Source organism: Pseudonaja textilis, chromosome 1, assembly GCF_049901715.1.
Source record: "Pseudonaja textilis isolate UNSWEBS1 chromosome 1, rPseTex1.2, whole genome shotgun sequence".
Classification (NCBI taxonomy): domain Eukaryota; kingdom Metazoa; phylum Chordata; class Lepidosauria; order Squamata; family Elapidae; genus Pseudonaja; species Pseudonaja textilis.
This window is the reverse complement of record NC_141990.1, coordinates 165,150,325-165,171,488: the sequence shown is the minus strand read 5'-3', so window position 1 is coordinate 165,171,488 and position 21,164 is coordinate 165,150,325. Positions and strand designations below refer to the sequence as shown.

Sequence of the window (21,164 nt, the reverse complement as noted above, 5' to 3'; positions counted from 1 at the left end):
CACTACCCAGTTAACTCCAGTGCATGCTACTAATGGAAAGTCACTGCCTGATTTACTCTGGTGCAAACATTAGCAGCAAAGTGCAAAACAGCGAAAACAAGCCGTGGCAGCAAGGTTCATTGTGTCTGCCTTATTGAATTAGAAGTTTGGATTGTGAAAATGGTGGCTCCTGACCCATCAGGCAGCCACAAAGAACCGGGCGTCTAGGCATGCGCAGGCAAAGAGGCATGACCAAACAATTGACTGACTCAGTCTCCGAGCAGAAGAGCAGAGTTAACCCATTCCTTGGCTTTTCTCTCAGCACACCGAGAAGGAGCGTATCAGGTAAGACCAACACCCCTTTCCATTAAACATAGTCATTAGTAAAATTCTCAAATGTTTGTTTATATTATTATATTTGTACCATGCTCTAGAGCAGATTTTCTTGTGGCACAACATTCTAGTAGCATACTCTGGACACTCCTTTTGAAAAGGCATAATTGAAAGTGTTTAAGATGGGTAGGTCTTTCAAAAACTCAGTGGGCTGAAATGTTTTTGAAAGCTGACAACTCACTCAGAGAAGCTATGATGATTTTATGAGTCAGAAGTATTGGCATGGACTGTATTTATTATAGAAAGCCATGTCTCTGTTTTGTATTGGATGTGAGTTTCAAATTGAGTCAGTATTATAAATATCTCAGTGTGAGTGATAACTAAGTTACTGAATAGGAAAGGGGGGGGCAAAATCAGCTATATGATACATTAAGCAAATGCAAAAGATTTTATACAATATTTTTTACAATTGAGAATACTTCTATATTAATAAGAGTTTGCATGCCTTTCAGTATCTACTGTGGCACTAGTGCTAATTAAACATTACCTGATAATTCTATTTACCCTTTTCTGTTAATTAAATGGGAGTTTTGAACTACATCTTTCTAAGGTATAATAAGAGAACTGTTTCTCAGACAACATTACACTTCTATTTTTGGGCTGTTTGTTACATGTTTTAAATACAATGGTATATTTAAATACTCAGTGTGTTAGAGGGAATTGTTGAAATATAATAGGTGCCAGAAGACACTTAGACAACTAAGTGTACAACAGTAGACAACTAGACACTTGACCTGGTTTAAATCATATTTTGCAAATGTTTATAGAAAATTCTCTTTGTTCACTTGTTCAAAATGTCTGAGATTTTAAGGATGAGTGTAGGATAATTGATATTAAAATCTTGTAACATCTTAGTATTTATCTGAATTGTGTCATATTCTGAATATGAGGAATACTGTATTATAGTCATTTTGTGTGTTCCTAGATCTTGTGTATCAGAAGATTATGATGTGGGATAAGATAATTATATCCATGATATTTAATACCATCGTGAAATTCCTGCATGCAATAATCTAAACATTTGACTAAATGTTTGTCTAAATATGTGAATGATATTAAATTCATACTTCTCTTTTTTAAAAGAAAACTTTATTAAAGATAAAAAACGCTATGTACAATACATCAAATACAACTTTACGTTGCAGACAAAATCTATATATACAAATACATAATAGATAAACATATAAAACATATGTTTCTGATCAACTAAGATGGTGTGATTTTTTATTGGTAATAATTTTACTACTATTTATTTCTTAATTTGATAAACATTCTTAATTTAACCACTCCATTCATCAAAACCATATCTTTTAATTTCCTGGTTTTTTCTCTTTAATCCACTTATACCATTTATCCCAAGCTGTATCCCAATCTTGAGTCTTCCTTATTCCTAAGTTTTTGTGTGAGTAGGTCCATTTCAGCGCAGTCAAGTATTTTCTGAGTAATCAAATTATTTGTTGGCATTTGTTCGCTCTTTCAGCATTGTGCCAACGCAATTCTTGCTGCTGTGATTATATGGAGAATTAAATATTTCATTTCGTTTGCATAGTCCCCTTTTAACATTCCCAACAAAAATATTTCCGGTTTAAATTCTAATTGAATACTTGTAATTTCTTTTATCCACAGTCTAATTTTTCCCCAATATTTTTTACTTTTTGGGGAGAGCCACCAAGTGTGGAAGACAGTGCGCCTCGTTTGCTTACATTTCCAACACATCGGACTCATGTTTGGGTAAATGTTAGCTAACCTTGAGGGTGACAGATACCACCAGTAACACATTTTATATTGATTTTCTTTATAGATCGCCGATTTTGTTATTTTGTAATTTTGATTCCAAATTTTTCCCAATCTTCCAAATTAATATTGTGCCCTACATTCCTTGCCCATGCGATCATTGGGCCTTTAACTATTTCTTCCGCCATTTCATATTCTAACAGGTAGTTATACATTTTTGAGATTAATTTTTCATCTGTTCCCTCCAATATTTTATCTAATTGATTTGGTTTTATCTCAATTCCAAACTCTTCTATGTCTTTTGTATATCTTGTTTTGAGTTGTAAATATGGCCACCACTCTATTTTCATCCCTTGCTCTCTAATTTCTTGATTCATCATTAATCTTCCTTGGGAATTTAGTACATCATAATACCTATTTTTTCTTCCAGTTTCTAATGCATTGGGGTGAATCAATGCCTCCATGACGGAAACCCATCCTGGAATCTTCATATAATGTTTGTGTGTAATCTCTTTCCCCACTTTTAATAGTGAACATCTAATTATATGCCTATTAAAGTGTGTATAACTTTTATTTCCAGGGTTCCACATGAAGGCATGCCACCCCGCTTCCAAATCATGCCCTTCTAGGATTAAAACTCTTTTGTTTCTCAAATTAGCCCAGTCTTTAATCCATGTTAAAATTGCTGCTTTATAATATAGTTCCTAGGCAGGGAGTCCAAATCCACCTCTGCATCTATTATCTTGTAAGAAACTTAATTTTATTATTGTTTTTTTCCCCTGACCAAATAAATTTTGTAGTAATTTTATTTAATTCGTTAATTTTTTTAAATCTAATTTAATAATAATAATAAATAATATTCTTGGCATATTCTTCTCATTTCATCTTAAGACCAAGGAGGCTTATGGAAATCTTAAATTGCTGGTGGTTTTTGTGATGGAAACAGAAAGTAAAATGAAAAAAAAACCAGATCAGTGGATGGAACTGATACTTTAGGGGATCTGAATGAAGAGATCTGGGTGGTTTTGAATGGGGAAATTGAAGAATCATGTTTAGAGGAGTACTTGCTTGGGATACTTTTGGACTTTACTCAAACCATGAAAGAGATGGTAAAGTGAATTAAGCACTGTGAATGGTGAGTTTATCCGATAAGCTATGGTCATACTTAGAGAGTTGATATCTTGCCTTAATTACTCATAATTCAGCTAAATCTATATTAAACTAAAGTATTGTGTTTTACATAGATCTGTTTCTAAAGAATGCCTGGAAATTTTATTTGGTATAATTCAACTATTTATATTGTATGATGATAGAAGTTAGAACAGTATATGTCACATCAAAATATTAACTGAATTGACTGCCAGTGCATTTCTGTGCCAGGTCATGGTGGAAAGTTGTTCCTGTTCTTCTTTCCCCACCCCTTTTAAAAATATCTTTTATGTTTTAGTCTTGACTTGTAATTGATTTAGGATGAATTTGCCTGATGGTAAATCTAATTTAATGTTGGTTACAAGATTGAAACCAAACTTTCCACAATTAGTCAGTGACTAAATACCTTTTAAAATACTCATCCTAATATGTGACCTATAAATACTCTCATATTTTGATTTTGATTGAATGGGTGTGTGTAGCAATCTGGATTCAAAGGGGAAAGGATGTTTTGGAGCATGGGGAGGTGCATGGGTTTCCCCTGCTGATGACCCTGAAAGAATACGTAACCTCCTGGGCAAAAGTTTCAGGAACCTGAAGCTTTTGAATTAAGGAAGGATAAATAAAAGTTTGCAGGCTACATTTCAACAAGTTACAACAAATTTGAAGGTATAAAAATCAACCCTCTTCAATTCAGATGTTAACATTTTAATGCACATATTATAAACTAATAAGTAACTCAATTTATAGTTTTGGATAATTGGTGTCTCTTTGTATATGTATAATTAATTCACAATTTATCTGTAAGATACATTTACAGAAATAATTGTTTTAGAAAAATATATGATCTAACACAAAATATGAGAGTATAATGGTTAAGGCACTGAGCTAGAAACCAAGAGTCTGTGGGTTCTGCTCCTGCCTTGAGCACATATCAAACCACTTAAAGCAAGTGTTAAGAAAACTTAGTTTTCTTAGAATTAGCTCAGATAGTCAAAACTGACTTGAAGCCCCGCTCAACCCAACAAAATATCTCTCGCTGTACTCCATTCTCCCCAGATATAATATAATTGGTTGCATAAGGTCAGCCATTTCTTATCAGAATCATGAATTGCTCCTTTGCAGAAGAGTTTGTGAATTTTGGTGTGATAAATTCCTCAGTTAGAATCAGGGAATAAATGCATTTACACGATAAACAATATTTGTTTGTTTGTTTATCCACCCTCTTTATTATTTTTATAAAAGCAGTGAGCATACTTAATATTCCTTTCTCCTCTTATTTTCTCCACAATGAAAAGTCTGTGAGTTCAGTTGGGCTCACAGAAAGTACGGTAACTGGTCCAAAGTTAGCCATTATGAACAGCAAAACCAGACTTTGAAAAAAAGAGTCATATGTAACTTGCTGAATATCAATGTAACTTAAACACCTCAAAAATTTACTACAGTACAATAAGCTATAAAATCTTAAAGCAATACAGCTAAAGTTTTTAAGTTTAAGAATGTTGGACATAAAAATTAATATAGCAAGGCATTATGCAATTGGGATAAGGCAATTAAATGGTTATGTAGAACAATAGAATAGTAAAATTATTGACCTAAACCATAGAGCTATTATGATGTTAAAATCCATGGAAAACTGTAAATAATATTATTATTGTCAATTCGTAAAGCATTCCTCTGCCTGTTTTAGAGTTGCCATAAGCAGGAGGGGGAAAAACCTGAAGGAGCAGTACGGCAATTAAAACCAGAAGTACATTCCATGCTTATCTTACAAAGATTATAGCCTAGGCACCGGATCTTCTGCCCACAAAAATCCTTCATTGGAAAATGTGATTGATGAGGCTCAGCCCATGAACATGCTTTGTTGAAGAATCTGATTTATGACACACTCAGGGGGTAGGGAGAAACAGGGTCACAGGTAACTGTAAATTATGTGTGGCAGAGTTGGTTTCATATGGGTCAATGCCAACATGTTGCTCCAAATAAACCTTTTGGATTCTTTTGAAGATTGGCTCGAGGCTCATGATTTAATTAGGGCAATTGCCAGAACCCTAACAATTATGATATCTAGAGAAAATGCAATAATGTATGATTTAGAAACTAAGAGTTAAAATCCAACTATAATAGCTATTTATTTCTATTATTAAAATAACTCTGGCAATTGTTAATGAATAAGAGAAAAAATAAGAATCAATTAACAGCAAGCACATAATATATTGTTAGAGGACTAAATGATTCAGCTTAGATTTTGGCCAAATCTGATATACTTTCCTAATTGATAGTACTGTAAACATTTAGAAACCCAAACTAAACGTGTAGTAAGAATATAATGTTGGACTGTTGGTTTGGTTAAACTATAAAATAATTTCAAATTCAAACATTAATGAAGAATTTTGTCCTCTTTTTTAGACTGCAGAAAACTAGAGTGAGATATCAACTGGCTGACGAATCCACTTAAGGGTCAGTATTCTGTTTTGCGATTGCTAAGATGAACGCTGTGCAATTAAACTATTATAGGGAATCCAGATTGTCCTAGATGTTCTTACAAGTAGTACATTCTTATATCATATGTTCAAAATAAATGGTAGATACATGTGTGAAAAGGGCATAGGGACGCTGTCCATATATAGTTAATCTTATGTTCCCAAACTAGGGGAAAAAACTCCCACTAAGAGTAAATCATGAAAATGTATCGTTTTATTGTAGATGTTGAAGAAGTTCACTAACAGATCTATTAGATGCTATTTTTGCAATGTACAGAAGGGGGATGAAATAAAGAAAAGTTGTTATCCATTGGCTAAATTTAGGGTGTTTATCTGAGTATATGTACAGATAGAGAGATTACAGCTACAGTTAAATCAATTGTTTTGTCTTACACAATACTTTACATTTCATAAACTTAGAGGAGAATTTAGGATTTAAAAAAAGAATATTTCACTTTAGAATTAAGATAAAGTGATGAATAATGCATAGTTCTAAATAAAACTATTATTTAATGTATCTGTATTCTGCATCTTACACTAATTTATCCTATTTAATTTAAGCATCAGTGAGGTAACCAGGGTACATAAATGACATTTGAAGGGCTTCCTAGCTGATGAAGCAGCCTAATGATGCACAAGATGAATTTGACCAAAGACCTCCTTGATTACAGCTGCCATCTACTTTTTGAATAGGAGCTGCAAAGGAGAAAACCCCAGATTGCACACCAGTTTCAACTGGGAAAGTACAACCCATCAAAACCAACAATGGAAATCTCTCTAGGGGTGTAAATATCTGTAGCTATTCAGGCTTATCAGGATTGAACCAAAGTCTATTTCTTCCCATCCATACACTAGGTCAGTACTTCTCCAGCTTCATCTGCATATCTCAGTGTTGAGATGGTGAGCTTCTCTCAGCTGAACTCACCTTGCAGAATTGTTGTGGAGAAAATAGAAGGAGGAAGGACTGTAGTGTGGGTTTGCCTCCTTGAATTAGTTATAAAAACAAAGGTGAGATATAAACAAATATAAACAAATAAATAAATCTTATATTATCAACAGAGTGATGATACAGATGACCTCATGCTGTAAATAAGAGGAGAGAGAGTATCAACCCCTGAGACCACAGGTGATGGGTGCTATTTCTTCTCTTCCATCAAGGCCTGTGATAGATTGCTGAGGAAGGAAATGAACCACACAGTTCTGTACCTCTCATTCTCAACTCCCATAGCCAGTGTAGAAAGATACATTGGTGAACAATATTGAAAGCCATTGAGATATCAAGAAACACAAGAACAGTTGCATCACCCCATCTCAACTCCATCTAAACTCATCAACAAGTATGAATAGTGATGTCTCCATACTAAACCTGACTGAAAAGGTTCTAAATACTCAGTTTCATGTAAGATTCTGTGCAGCTGCCATTTGACTGCCTTTTCCCTAACCTCCTCCAAAAAGAGAAATCAGAAATCGGTGGATAATTATCCAAAATGAAGGGTTCTAGTGACAACATTTTAAGTAATAGACCCAAACATTACATATTCAAAATAGGTGATGCATACATGAGTGAAAAAGGCATACTCTGGTACAGTCTGTCTACACCAGGTGTGTCCAACCTTAGCCTTCTGGTTGCATGCAGCCCTGGACAGCTAGTATTGTGGCCTCACAAGATAGTAAAAAATACAAAATATAAAAAGTTTGTTATTTATATATACCAACTATTCTTTTTATCCAGTCCAGCAAAGGCAAGCCAAAAGGTTGGACAACCATGATCTAGACCAGGGATGTCCAACTCAAGGCCTGCAGGCTGAATTCGGCCTGTGGGGTGCTTAAATCCGGCTCGCGGGGCTGGCCTGGGAATATCAAGGGACTGGCCCACGGTGTCTCTGGTGGCTAAAATGGGCTGCGTGCAGCCCCCTCCATGCCTCATTTTCACCCTCTGTGGCCTCCTGCAGCACTCTGCTGGCTGAAATCTGGCTGAAAAACAGGCCCAAAATAGGCCGAAAAACAGGCCCCAAACCGGGCCAAAAATGGCCCCAAAATGGGCCACATGGCCCATTTTTGACTAGCAGAGTGCTGCAGGAGGCCATGGAGGGCAAAAATAAGGCTCAGGCAGGGTTGCATGTGGACCCCCTGAACCCCATTTTGGTCGGCAGGGTACTGCAGGAGACATCCATCATGCCCCCTGCCACTATTCCTCCCTCACCAGCCCACAGAGGAGAATTACAATGCTGATCTGGCCCTCGAAGAAATCTAGTTTGAAACCCCTGATCTAGACCAAACAGCCTCCAGACACACAGTATCTTCATAGTTTTACCTCTCCATCCCTATTAAAAATGGAGTATAGAATAGGGTATATATAATCAGTGTACTGAACCCTGAACAGATGAATGAATCCATTTAACAATTTCAGTTTCATGTAGGTGTTAAACATTCCTGGATTGTCTCTAAAACAGAAACCAGAGCATTGATATGTTAAATATTTATATGCTCAGAAAATGGATAAAATTTTTAACTGTATGTATTTGATTTCTGGTGACTGAACAATTGTAAACAAATGGTTGCCACCTTGATCTACCTTTGATAGATTAATGGCTCTGCCAAGAAGGTGCCAATGGTCTTCTTGAACCTTCATTCTGATTATGACTGGCATTTGATATAATTTCATTTCAAAAGTTATACAAACAGAGATTATAAGAGATTAGTAAATGAATAAATAAATGTGCAAATGAAAGAGGCTAAACCTGATTTGAATATAATTGTTATAAAGGTATGAAAAAACTAAGAATGAAATGCAGGTCTTGAATTACTATTAAAATACATTTAAATATAAATTGAAATGCTGAACTAATGATCTTCTAAAATTCCAAATTGTTAGAATACCATTAAGATGTTATGCTACAAATGATCAGTCTTTCAGTTAATTTTATGGTAGGATTTCATAAAACTCAGTTAAAAGAAAATCAGTCTTCCTTTCATACAGAAGTATTGCATGCTATAAGCTGCCAGAAATAAAGTTAAATACTCCATTTTATAGCCAAAAGCTAAGCAAATAAGCTTTTACAAACAATAGTACAGAATTAGTAAAAATAAATTAATTGCACATTACAGGAATTACAGAGTATACAGTGCTAAAAAGTGGGAATTAAATTATGCCAAACTGTTAGTAACAAGCCAACATACAAGCTAATCTAAATATTGTCATCTCCAGTTATGTAAAAATTTATGTCACTATTCTGGATAGAATCAGTTTTGAGTGACAGAAGTAGAGATGTGCAACATTTTTTTTTAGAATCGGGGGGCGGGGGGAATTTCAGCTAAAAAGTGTAGAATACTTGTTATGGCACTCTTTTTTTAAAAACACAATAAAATAAGTTTGGCATTCTCTATCAATCTCCATCAGCAAGCGTACATATGCTTCTTCAGTTTGCCTTGTAATATTGCTAAGAGAAAAAGACCAAAACTTTCTTCTGTAATCCTCCCAATGTATTTTGGAAATAGAAATGAGAGAGGTAGAAAAAGACAAGCATCTCTCTGAGAGATATATCTCTCTAATTTTGTTTGAAAGTGTAATTTATTGGTGGTCTATACTCTGTTTGATACTTAATTACTATTATGGTTTGTGATAACCTAAAGAGAGAGCCTTAGAAAACACAACTTGAATGATTTGGTCTGATGGAGATGATCACAAAATGTATATAAAGATAAGCCAGACACGCAAACAAATAAAAAAATATTCTTCAGCCAATAATTGGTAGTTGCTAACCAAGTGTTTTTTCTAATCTCCAGTTGTCAGTTGTCATTTCTGATATACCTATCTTGCTATTTACTCTCAAATATTTTTTAAAGCCCTTAAATTGGTATTTAAAACTTCTTTTGCTAAGAAGAATTGAAGGAAACTCATTTGGCACTGTAAAATGTTTCAATCCAAAGGTTTCTAATAGCTGAAAAGCACTTAAGAAATGATTTCCAAAAGTGATTAGAAAAAGAAGCATGCAAACCCAAATTTTTTTGAGTGGAACAACTGTGGGTAGGCTCACATCCTCTCTTATCTAGAGAGGAATTATGAAGAGCTGGTCTACTTTTTAGCTTTTCTTTCCACTGCAGTTGTTGGCTCTGTTTTTAGTGGAGTTGTCTTCAGTTCACAATTTCTTCCTTAGAAATTGGATGATGCATTTTTCATGGTGTTTTGGTTAAAGATTTGAGGGTTAGTATATCCGTATACTGTATATGGTACTTAGCAAAGTCCTTCTTATTCAATTACTTTGATTTTGTGCCCTTTTTTATATAATTAGTTGAGTGAGGGTGCCTCATTTTGATTTTGGGTTATTTATTTTTAAAACATTGAATTTAATATGCTTCATTTCCATGTTGGTAATTTAATGTTTTCCTTGGTTTATGCTACTCATGTTCCATGTTCCATGTTTCTTTGTAAAGTAAGGAGCTCCTCTTTCAATCCTGGCAGCTTCACTGACCAGACTTTTTTGTGGCTTTGCTTTGGCCATATCCTCAGCTCTAAATCAAATGAGGAAATTCTGGACACTTATCTAATACCCAGATAATTAGTTTACTTGACCCGGGGGTGAGATCTTTCATCTGTCTAAATATTACAGCCTTGTCTGTAAGTAAAAAAAAATTGGGGGGGGGGAGAGAATAATATAGGAATAGGTGTCCTATTGTCCTGTAATGTTAATTTGGAATCCCCCCCCCCTAAGTGAATGGCCTATCCTTTCATCTGCAAAACTCTAGCTGTCCTCATTCTTGCCAAGAATGACCCTTATTTGTGTGTTTTGTTTGTATCCCGCTTCTATTGTTTTTACAAATAATACTAAATGTTCAATGCAGTGAGCATATCGACTAGATCTTCCTCCTCCTCTTTTCTCCGCAGCAATAGCCCTGTGAGATGAGTTGGGCTGAGAGAGAGAGAGAGTGACTAGCTCAAAGTCACCTTAGCTTTCCCTTCTCCTATTAATCTTACTCGAAAAGATGATCTGCAAGAGTTCACATTGCCATCAATGTGATGAGTTTAGTGGAACTAGTCAGCCCTCCTGCTGTGTTAAGATGTTCATCCTCCAGGAGGGTAAAAAGGTTTAACATAAACAAATAATAAATAATATGCATATGTGTAATTTCTCAACTGTACTCCATCTTCTCAGAGAAGCCATCTGATGAGTTTCCTAAATTGTCAGACAAAAGAAAAAAAATCTGGCTAGGAGAATACTTTACTAAGAATTATGCCTGTATTTAAACCATGAACGTAAGTCTGATTAATAGTTGGGTAGAACAAGGCAGGAACATTGAAAAGGTATTTTTTCTCTATTAATTTTGCTGAATATCCTATATTAATAATAGTCTGATAAAATGTAGGTAATTGAGAAGATTTAGATTGAGGTACAATACGGTACAATATGGTACAATGATTAAAAACGATGTAAAGTTAGTATGTATATCGAACATTTCATTAAAAGCAATCAGATAATGACCTTTGAGACTTGTGTGAAATTATTCATTAATTTTAATAGGAAATATCTCATGACTTTTGCACACACATATACAACAATCTGTCATATATATTTATTTCTGAGCAGTTGGAAATTTTCTGCTGATGTTGATAACTTTATTTTGACATAGGGAAGTTCAATATCAGAAAGGCTATATTTGGCTTGTGTGGATATTTTCCTCTCTATTCTTTCTTTGGGATGTATTATTCAAGGTGGTCTTCCTATTGGGTGAGGGTGGTGTTTTTTTTTAATTAAGGGACAAAACACTTCAAAAAGAAAAACATGTCAACCAGGGGTGGGATTCAAAATTTTTAATAACCGGTTCTGTGGGTGCGGCTAGGTGGACATATTTAGATGGGCATGGCCATGTGACTGGGTGAGTGTGGCTTTTTTTGTATCAACCCCCCCCCTCCCATTTTTTTTGCCTCCTGGGCCTCAGGGAAGCCTCCTGGGTGAAGCAGTAAGACAGCGAGGGGGATACTGGCACAGCTGATCATTGGAACAGCTGATTGTCAGGAGGGGAAAAATACCTTAAGGAGTGACTGGGCGGGGAAAACACAGTCAGCAATGTCAGGCATGCGCGCGATGTTGTGCATGAACGATAAGGACTGACTGAGCAGGGAGGGGAGGGGCGGGCAGAGAGGGGCGGAGCCAGCCAGGGGCATGATTTGCCAGTTCTCCAAACTGCACAGAATCATAACAACCAGTTCTATAGAACTGGTCCAAACCGGTAAAATCCCACCCCTGCATGTCAACAAATAGTTGAAACACATTCATGTATTACCTATAAACTAACTTGTAAATGTATCAGTATTCAAGTCTCTCTATGAAGTGAACACTAGAAAATAAAAACAATTCTCCCCTAGTGAGAATCAAAAAGAAAAGGTACATAACTATTTGATTGCTGTATATATTCGTTTTTACCTTCCAGAAGAAAATCAGAGGTTTTGTTTGTTTGTTTTTTACTTTGGTTCTGTCATTGAATGTTGATCTTATTTTTTCATTGATACATCTTGCAATTTTGTTTTGAAGTGTTGAAACTTCACAGTTTAAATAATGTCATATAGAAAAAAGGAGTAATAAAAGAAGACAAAAATGTTTTTATTTTTCTTGTCAAGTGTTAACTGCAGCAGTCATTAATATGGTCTAACTTCCTGAATCGGTAGCATTTCAGATAAAAACGCTACAAATGCAAAAGGCAAATTGTACTGGCAGCTTGATATACTGTACTGCATAAATTGAGTGTATAATCATGGATATTCATACTAAATTAAAAAAAAATCAGAGGACTACAAGATACATAAAATCTTTTCACTCAGATTAATCAAATATGCACTGGGTTAAATTATATATATTTGAGATGAAATCAGATAAATGTAAACTTATTTAATATTTTCCAGTCATGTCCCCAAATATCTGTTTAAGTATTTTATTGTTTATGAGTTATGTTTGGGTCTAATAATATTTTTGTTTGGTTATATTAAAATATAGTAACAAATAGTTGCCTCTTCTTTTGTTAAGAATAATGTTTTTATTTATTGCATCATATTATGATGAAAGTAACTCATATTACTAAATTCAAGGAAAAAAATTCAAGCCAATAATATAATTGAAAATTAACTCTATTTAATAATAGGGTGAAATGTTCTATTCACTGTTATCAGTTCTTCAGATTTATTTATTTTTAATAAATTTATGTTTTTTAAAAAACAACATAGCTATTAGTTATGAGAACTGTTTCTGCTTTTTAAGATTGGAATTTGCCCACCATTGCTTCAGAAGTTCTGAAAATAGTTCTGTGAAAAGAAGAATAAATTAAATGGTCCTTTTACCTCCTGTTCGGCTCAGGAACTATGTAGAAGTCTCATAAAATGTTATTAACTTGACTTAAAAGCATCTTTTTTTCTTTTATTGAGCATATAAATAAATAAGCAGGAGCAAGATAGCTGCCCTTAACCTTATTTTTAAAGATCCCCGTAGAATATTTAAGCCTTGGAATGTAAGAAACAGCTTCTTCCTTAGAAACAGCTTCTGATCTTGCAAAAGAAAAAGTCTAGTACTGTATCACAAACAGATGTTATAAGTCCTTGGTTGATTTCAACCCCCTCCCCCCTTATATTGAGGGTACCTTAGGATGGTGCCTGCAGGAATGTTCTGGTCAGCAAACTTTGCATTCTATTCTATAGTATATACAAAATATACTATTCCAGATGTATAAATTAAGTCCTTTTGAATGGAGAGTTTCAGGAAAGGTCCAAATGCGTTTTACTAATTCAATATTCATAATTTTAATCCCACCATTTACTTAATTCATATATTGCTAAGAATGAAAAAAAAAAAAACAGAACAGAACAGAACCTGGGGACTAGAACATAATAACATTTGCTCATGATTTAATTTGTAGCTCAGTACTCTATCTAAAACTCCGAACACAGCTAAATCTTTCTCGGGATAACTTTAATTATACTGCATATTAATACTTCTTATGTCATATCATATATAATTAAAGGATAAGCGTTACCTGTTAGAAATTCGCAATCATTGTTTCAAACTACCTGTGAGGTTAATTTGGTTGCTCACTCCTGAGTGCAGAAAGCTTCGTTTCCCCTTTCAGAAATAGCCAATGGGCGGTGCTAGTCACAGTCAAGACTCAAAGGGGACTTATAATGTCCCTCTTTCATTTTGGAAAGATACTTTGTTCATCCAAGGCTTCCCTGTGGTGCATTTTTAAAGGAACCCTTGTCATGCCTGACCTACTTTCTGTCGTTATAGTCATACAGTTAAATAATCGCCATGCAAATATGTTTTAAACATTATGTGCAAAAAAAGATTCCAGTTTCATAATAATTTTGATTGTTCTTTCCTTATATGTTTTCCACCTCTACACATTGCTCTTTTTGAAATGTTGGAACAAAAAATATGTCATAACAAATAAGACTTGGCTGATTTTTAGTTATATCCAAAACACTGTAGAATTACACTAGTTGATTACTTGTATGGGAAACCATCAGAACATGGGTTGTAGGCTACCTTGAGATTTTGAAAAAAACATAGTATAGTATAGTATAGTATAGTATAGTATAGTATAGTATAGTATAGTATAGTATAGTATTATATTGCGTTGCTTTTCCTAATAATCCTTAACAAGGATGTTTTTTTTGCTTTTTTCTCAACTTCTATTAAACTTATTTCTATTTAGTTAAGTTATCCAGTGTGACCCCAGGATCTAGTTCTTGGCCAATTAGTGCCATCTGAGATATTATTCAGCAGATACAAAGTTGCAATTATCCTTACAATGAATTTTTGTGAATGCTAAAGAACAAAAAAAGTGAAAATATTAGAACATTAAGTCAAAGCTATTTTTTTCTTTTATTGATTAAGGAACTGGGCCTCAGAAATATTTTCAAAAAGAGAAGAGTGTTCAATACAATATATGTATTTCAGGGTTGAGCTGTGGAGTCCTTGGCGCTCTCTGATCTTAGTTGTTTGTTTGCAGACATGTTGTTACCCACCTAGGTAATACTTCAATTAGGGAGTGGGATTTGCCCTCTGTTTTTATATAGTAACTTGCCTTGTCGATGCTGGTGGGGACGGTTGTTTTCTCTAGCCTTGTGACTAAATGTTTTTCTTTTATTGAAAGAACATGCAAACTTTCCTGTTAAACACAGAGAACATTAATTGCTATTTGTTTTGCTTTCATGAAAAAAATGAATAAATAAATAGCTTTGATCAATTTCAATGTAATAAATTAATAGATTTAAATGAAAAGAGAAAAATACTAGATATTTTAAATAGTGCTATGCCTGATCAATAATATTTAAGTGTGCCTCCCTGCATTCCTTAAAGGAGAGTGAATGAACTGTGGCCTGCAGTTAAGTAGTATGTAATCCCTCTGAGGTGCTGGACTACTTTAGGATTCGTTAATCTGCAAACAGAACAAAATGGAATTTATTTCTTAGTATTAGAATGGCAATATGTAAGAGAAGAGCTAATTGTATGAAAAAGTAATAATGCGATTTTTTAAAAAAAATGTTCTTGGATTCATTCAGATGAACCTTTATTAATCAGATGAAGATATACTGTGTGCATCTGTGTTTGTCCACCTGTGTTGATGGAGCAAATTCCTCTCACCTACTTGCACTCCTACCTGCATTCATTATATCTGCTCCGGGACTTTGGAACTCTTTCCAGAACAGATTTGGAGGACAGCTGAGAGAAAGGCAAAGCCTTGTTAGTTGGGCAGAAGTCAATTGGGGCTAGAGGACAATATGTCTGGGTTAGCTGCAAGCCTGTCCCAAGTTATCCACAATATACGTTCTGGAAAAAAAGGCTGATTGAAAGATGCTGTTTAGTTTTGCTTATTTAACATGACTGTATTTACAAGTAGGCAGGGAACATGACAAATGTATCTTTTACATAAGTGACAAGAATTCTTTAGTTATTCATTTATGTGCTTTTTTAATGGAAAGAGCAAGCATAATTGCTCAACGTTGCTTATATTTTCCACACCAATTGCTTATAAATTCCACACCAGCACTGACTCCTACTTCTCTCCCACTCCCCACTTAGAAAGTATGAAAGAACAGGCATCTTCTTTAAAGAGCTCACTAGACTAGAGGAAATCTGTGAGAAGGGAAGAATGTTTCATTTTTTTTCAAGGAAATAGTCTAAGCCGGACAGGAGAATTGGAGGGTTAAGCCCAAGGCATACCTTCCTATTATATAGATGCACCAACTAAATTAAAGGCAAACTTTCCTTCATGTTCAGGGATCAAAATATTGGGGGCAAATCTTAGGAGAAGTTGCTATTTTGGCAAAAGATCTTCTATGTAGTCAACATTCAGTTGTGCTGAACTTTGAGTGCTAACTGCATATAGAAACCCAAACCAATGTACTGCTGACAATTGGAGGCAGGGAAATGAATTCCTTAGGAAATTCATCTTTGCAAGTTCTTGGCTGTTTCCATTCAAATTATCGTTAAACTGGCAGCACAGGTACAATTACATAGTTCAGTGACTGTTCAAGGTTACAGTGGTACTGAAAAGAGTTACTTATGGTTATTTTTCATACTTACAACCATTGCAGCACCCTCATGGTCATGTGATCAAAATTTGGACACTTGGCAAGTGGCTCATACCATCTGTCCACAAATAAACAGGGAAAACTAGAGACCCTCATTTAGAAAGACAAATATAGGTGAAAGGCATCATTGCTGGGAGGATTATTTATGCTTGTACATACTGTAGCATGGGAAATAATAAATTATATTTTTAAAAAACTCAGACCCAAAAGAAATAATGAAGTGTTATACATGGAGAGAAAGCATACTTTGCATAAATTCAGGAATCAGAACCTAGTAATTCTGTTTAAAATGTGAAAGAATAAAAAGAGAAGCTACCATGGCCATGTATTATAGATTACCTATATGGATAGAAAGTATGGATGAGGCCTTTCTGAATCAGATACCCACTGTTTCTAAGAGTTTCTATTTATTTTATTAATTTATACAATTTATTTTTATGTTATTGAATTTATTAAATTGTTATTTTATTGTGATATTCCTCCCATTTCTGGTTTTCTTTTCCCTCTCCTTCCTTCTTTCTTTCTCTCTCTCTTCTTTCTGTCTCCGCATTTTCTCTCTCATTTGTTTCTCTCTTTTTCCTCTCTCATTCTGTTCCTCCATCATTTTCTCATTTTCTATCATTCTCTCCCTCTAATATTTTCTCTTTTCTCTCTCTCTCTCCTTCTCTTTCTCTCTGTCTCCTTGTGGCTGTTCGTTACTCCTTTCTTCCCTGAAGACAACACGGCCGCAAGGTTCCTCCTTTGAAACACACTACACCTTTGAGGAAGCCAGGCAGTGCTGGGTCCATGTGGGGGGCAGTGGAGGTGTCAGGGCTTCTGCCTCCTCCTCAGCAAGCTCGGCCTGGGGGAGCACGAGCTGCTGCCATGGCTTTCCCGAAGACAACCTCATGCAACCTCCTGGCTGGCTGTTTCAGGGCCAGGCTGGCACACACGAGCGGGGATACCCTCCTCAAGCAAGCAGAGTGGAGCGGAGCGATGATTGAAAAGAGTCCTCTGGGGAAGCTTTAAATTTCACACGGGGGTCTGTCACTGCCCAAGGATGCTTTTCAATCAAATCACTAGTCAGCTGCAGGAGTAAAGAAGCTCAGGATAGCGGGAAAAGGGAATTGGCCCTGCCTAATCTCACACACATGCCCTGGGGATCAATCTCAGAGAAAGCTGGAGTGCCCTCACTGAAGACACTCGCCCATCAGCCAGTCAATCTGCCCACTCCGCTCATTTTTGCTGCCCTTTGGCCGAGCACGGCTACTCACTCATACACCCTCCCAGCACAGCAATAGCTAGCCAAGAGGTCATGTGAGGAGGAGGGTCACCTTTGGGAAACTGCCAACACGGCTTATGCTCACTCCTCATCTGCGGAGCCCCACCAGATCTTGTGTTAGCAAAGTTGGCGCTGTCCTCATGTCTCAGACCGGGAAGGAGGTCGCATGACTGGGTCGGCAGGGAGCCGCAGGAGAGGGATCAAAGAGTCACTTCTGGCTCGTGAGCTGCAGGTTGCCAACACCTGGTTTAAGAGCTGCAGTATCAAACTTTTATCCAGATTATTCTGAAAATGCAAATCTTTGCATTGGTGTTAGGTTGCACCATCTGTCAATGTGGTCTAAGGGTGCTATAATCTTTTGAGCTGGCATTAGAACCTAGAACCTAGAAGTAAATGTTTAACCCAGAAGGTTGTGAAAGTACAAGGAAGCAGATTCAAGCTAGACAAAGAAAAAAATTTCTGCTGCATCAGTGAGTATGGAGTGGCATAGAAAGTTATAAATTCTTTACTGAAGGTTCAAATAGAATCTGAGAGGTCATCTGTTAGAGATGCTATATAAAATTTATTTTGAACAGGTTTGGTCTAGATCGGGGATCAGCCACATGCGGCTCCAGAGCCACATGCGGCTCTTTGGGCCCTCTCCTGCGGTTCCCTGTTAAATGATCCCACTGGTGACCCCACCTCTTACCCTCCCCTCACAGTCACTCCTCGCCTGAGAAGGGAAGGGCAATGGCAGCAGATGGAGACACACTCCGTATTCCAGAGTGGGAGTGAAGCACCCCTCTACTTGCCTCTTCTTCTAGCCCTTGTTGGTGCTGCGCACACCTCGGCTGCTGGGGGAAATGCATGACATTCTGCCCCAAGACACTGACCTGACCTGGCTTGAGGAAGGCTTCTGCAGGCTTTGCAGGCCGAAAACTAGCTCCGTTTTGTCACTTCCTATTTTTCTGAAAATACCAGAAGTGACGAAACAGGGCTAGTTTTTGGCCTGCAAAGTCCGCAGAAGCCTGCAGAAGCCTTCCTCAAGCCTCTGGGAGGCCAAAAATCAGCTGTAATGTGCAGTGCAGGTAAAGGGGCAGCGGGGGTGGGTGGGTGGGTGTGGATTGTGTACGCATGCGTAGGGGATGTGGGGCCACACGCATTGCCTTCTGGATTTTGGCACATAAGTGCGAGCGTGCAAGCACGCACACAATTTTTGGCACAGGAGCCCAAAAAGATTAGCTACCACTGCTCTAGAACTTAATTAATATAAAGTTCTCTACCCATCAAAAAAATCTTTATTTTTTGCTTTAAACTGAAGATAATGATGAGTTACAGATAAATACTGCATTTTAAAAAATGGGACATAAATTCTTTTAAAATTATCTTTTACTGTTATTTGATCAAAAGAAGAAACAAAGAAAAGAAATATATAAGGCATCTCATATGAGTATATATGTATTCCGAGTTTTACAAAAAAGTTTTAATAAAAGATAACCACATTTTATTATAGTTGTTCACTTAGTTGCAAACAATATCACTTCTTCAGTTCACAGGGCCATAAATTTATCTTTCCAAAGTTGAAGAGTACACCTCTTAATAAGGTTGCAGAGAATATATTTTTGTAGTCCACTCTCAATTTCACTATAGTATTTATGTAATGCAAAAGATTATGGACATCCAAATCTATTAAAACTCAACCTTAAAGGCAAGTTTATACAGGTAATTATGTCTTCTTCCTTCCCATAGAGAATTTAACATATTTTCAAAAATGTGTTTGAATGAATTACATCTCCAAAAACACAATGAATTGCTTTTGCGTACAAATCTAACAGACTCCAATAAATCAGATTTTTGTTGATTGCAAAATAATTCATAGTCTAAGATCTTCTGTAATTTTTTAGGTAGAAATTGAGACTCCTATTCTTTAGAGTAGACAAAATAAAGATCTCCAATTCCTCATTACAGTCTGTCTCTGACATATACATTGAAATACAAGTAGTCCTCAACTTATGACTCCAATTGAGCCAAAAATTTCTGTTGCTTGGACAGTTGTTAAATGAATTTTGCCCCATTTTATGGCATTCCTTGCCACAGTTGATAAGTGAATCACTGCAGTTGTTAAAGTTAGTAACATGGTTGTTAAGTGAATCTGGCTTCCCCACTGACTTTGGTTGTCAGAAGGTTACAAAAGATGGCTCTGGGACACTGCAAGCGTCATAAGTATGAACCAGTTGCCAAGCATCTGAATTTTGAACCTGTGACCATGAGGATGCTGCAATCTTGTGAAAAACAGCCATAAGTCACATTTTTCAATGCTGTCGTAATTTAGCAGTCACTAAACAAATGATTGTAAATTGAGGACTACCTATAATTTATTAAAATATATTTATTAAAAATAACGTTTCTCAGGATTTGGTAATTCTAGTAATTTAGATGTCCCTGAAATTGAAAATACTAGTGATGCAAAAGTAAATTTTAGCAAAATATTAATTTAGCAACAAGGCAAGCTAATAAGTCTTAGAGACTTTGTTTTACCACCAATCCACCAGATTATTGCCAATTCTTAATAAACCAAAACTATCACAGAGCATTTGCTCTGGCTAGATTTTGTGGACTCCCTCTAGCGGTCATAGATGGTAAATATCTATAGATTCCCTCCCACAAATGACTTCCCCCTGACTTCCATGCCACAGAGAATGTCCTATTGTTCTGCAATTTCTATTTCTATTTGTGTGATGTATTAATTTGACCTCTCATGAATGATCTCCGAGGAAGATACAATCATTAGTACCTCTCCTACTTCCTAACTAATCACAAGATCATTATTACCCATAATATACTATCTCAATTCTATGGCAGTAAGGCAGCAGATTTTATCTGTCAACATTGCATTTTTTCCTCTCATTTTTAAAATCCTTTTAACCTTTTTTAATTGAGATGGGCAGCACACAGATCTAATAACTAAATAAATAAATAAGATATCTTTATGATCTATGGAGAACTTTATGTACAAATGCACACTTGTCTAGTCCTAGATCATAATAAACTTTACCTGCTAAATATGTATAAAGATGCTATGGAAAATATATTTTGAGTGAAGCCATTCAAAATTTGGTATAGTCAGAAGATGTGTCATCATTGTCAGCCATTCAGTCATATCCGACCCTCAGCGTCTTTGTGAATCAGCCCTCTCCGTGCCCCTCTGTCGTGCCCTGTCTCCTTCAAATTGACCATGATCATGTTGGTGTCATCCTTTATAGTATCCAGCTAGCAGGATTAGTGCAGCCCCTTCTCCTTTTTCTGCTGATCTCTCCTAGCATGATTGACTTTTCAAGTAAGTCAGCTCTCATGACTTGACCAAAGTGCGACAGCTTCTGTTTGTCTTGGCTTCAAGTGATATTTTTGCTGAGGTTCAGTCTAGGACTTCTTCGTTATTTTTGCAGTCCATGGGGTGTGTAATAATCGTCTCCAGCACCACAGTTTGTCTTTTTCCTATTTGCCTTTTTCAAAAGTCCAAGTTGCACAGCCATAAGTAGCAATTGAAAAAATTATTGTGTTAACTAATCTGCATTTGGTTGTGAGGCTGATGTCTTTACTCTTCCAG

General features: G+C 36.0%; 1 protein-coding gene across 21 annotated transcripts in view; it reads left to right on the top strand.

Annotated features, from left to right (window-relative positions):
• Positions 1-21,164, top strand: part of MAP2 (microtubule associated protein 2) — a 254,639-nt gene that overhangs the window by 42,364 nt on the left and 191,111 nt on the right. For all 21 annotated transcript variants that reach the window (XM_087919629.1, XM_087919627.1, XM_087919625.1 and 18 more), the window contains exon 2: positions 5,665-5,715. The gene's annotated coding sequence lies outside the window, so the exon portion shown is untranslated. The remainder of the gene's footprint in view (positions 1-5,664; positions 5,716-21,164) is intronic.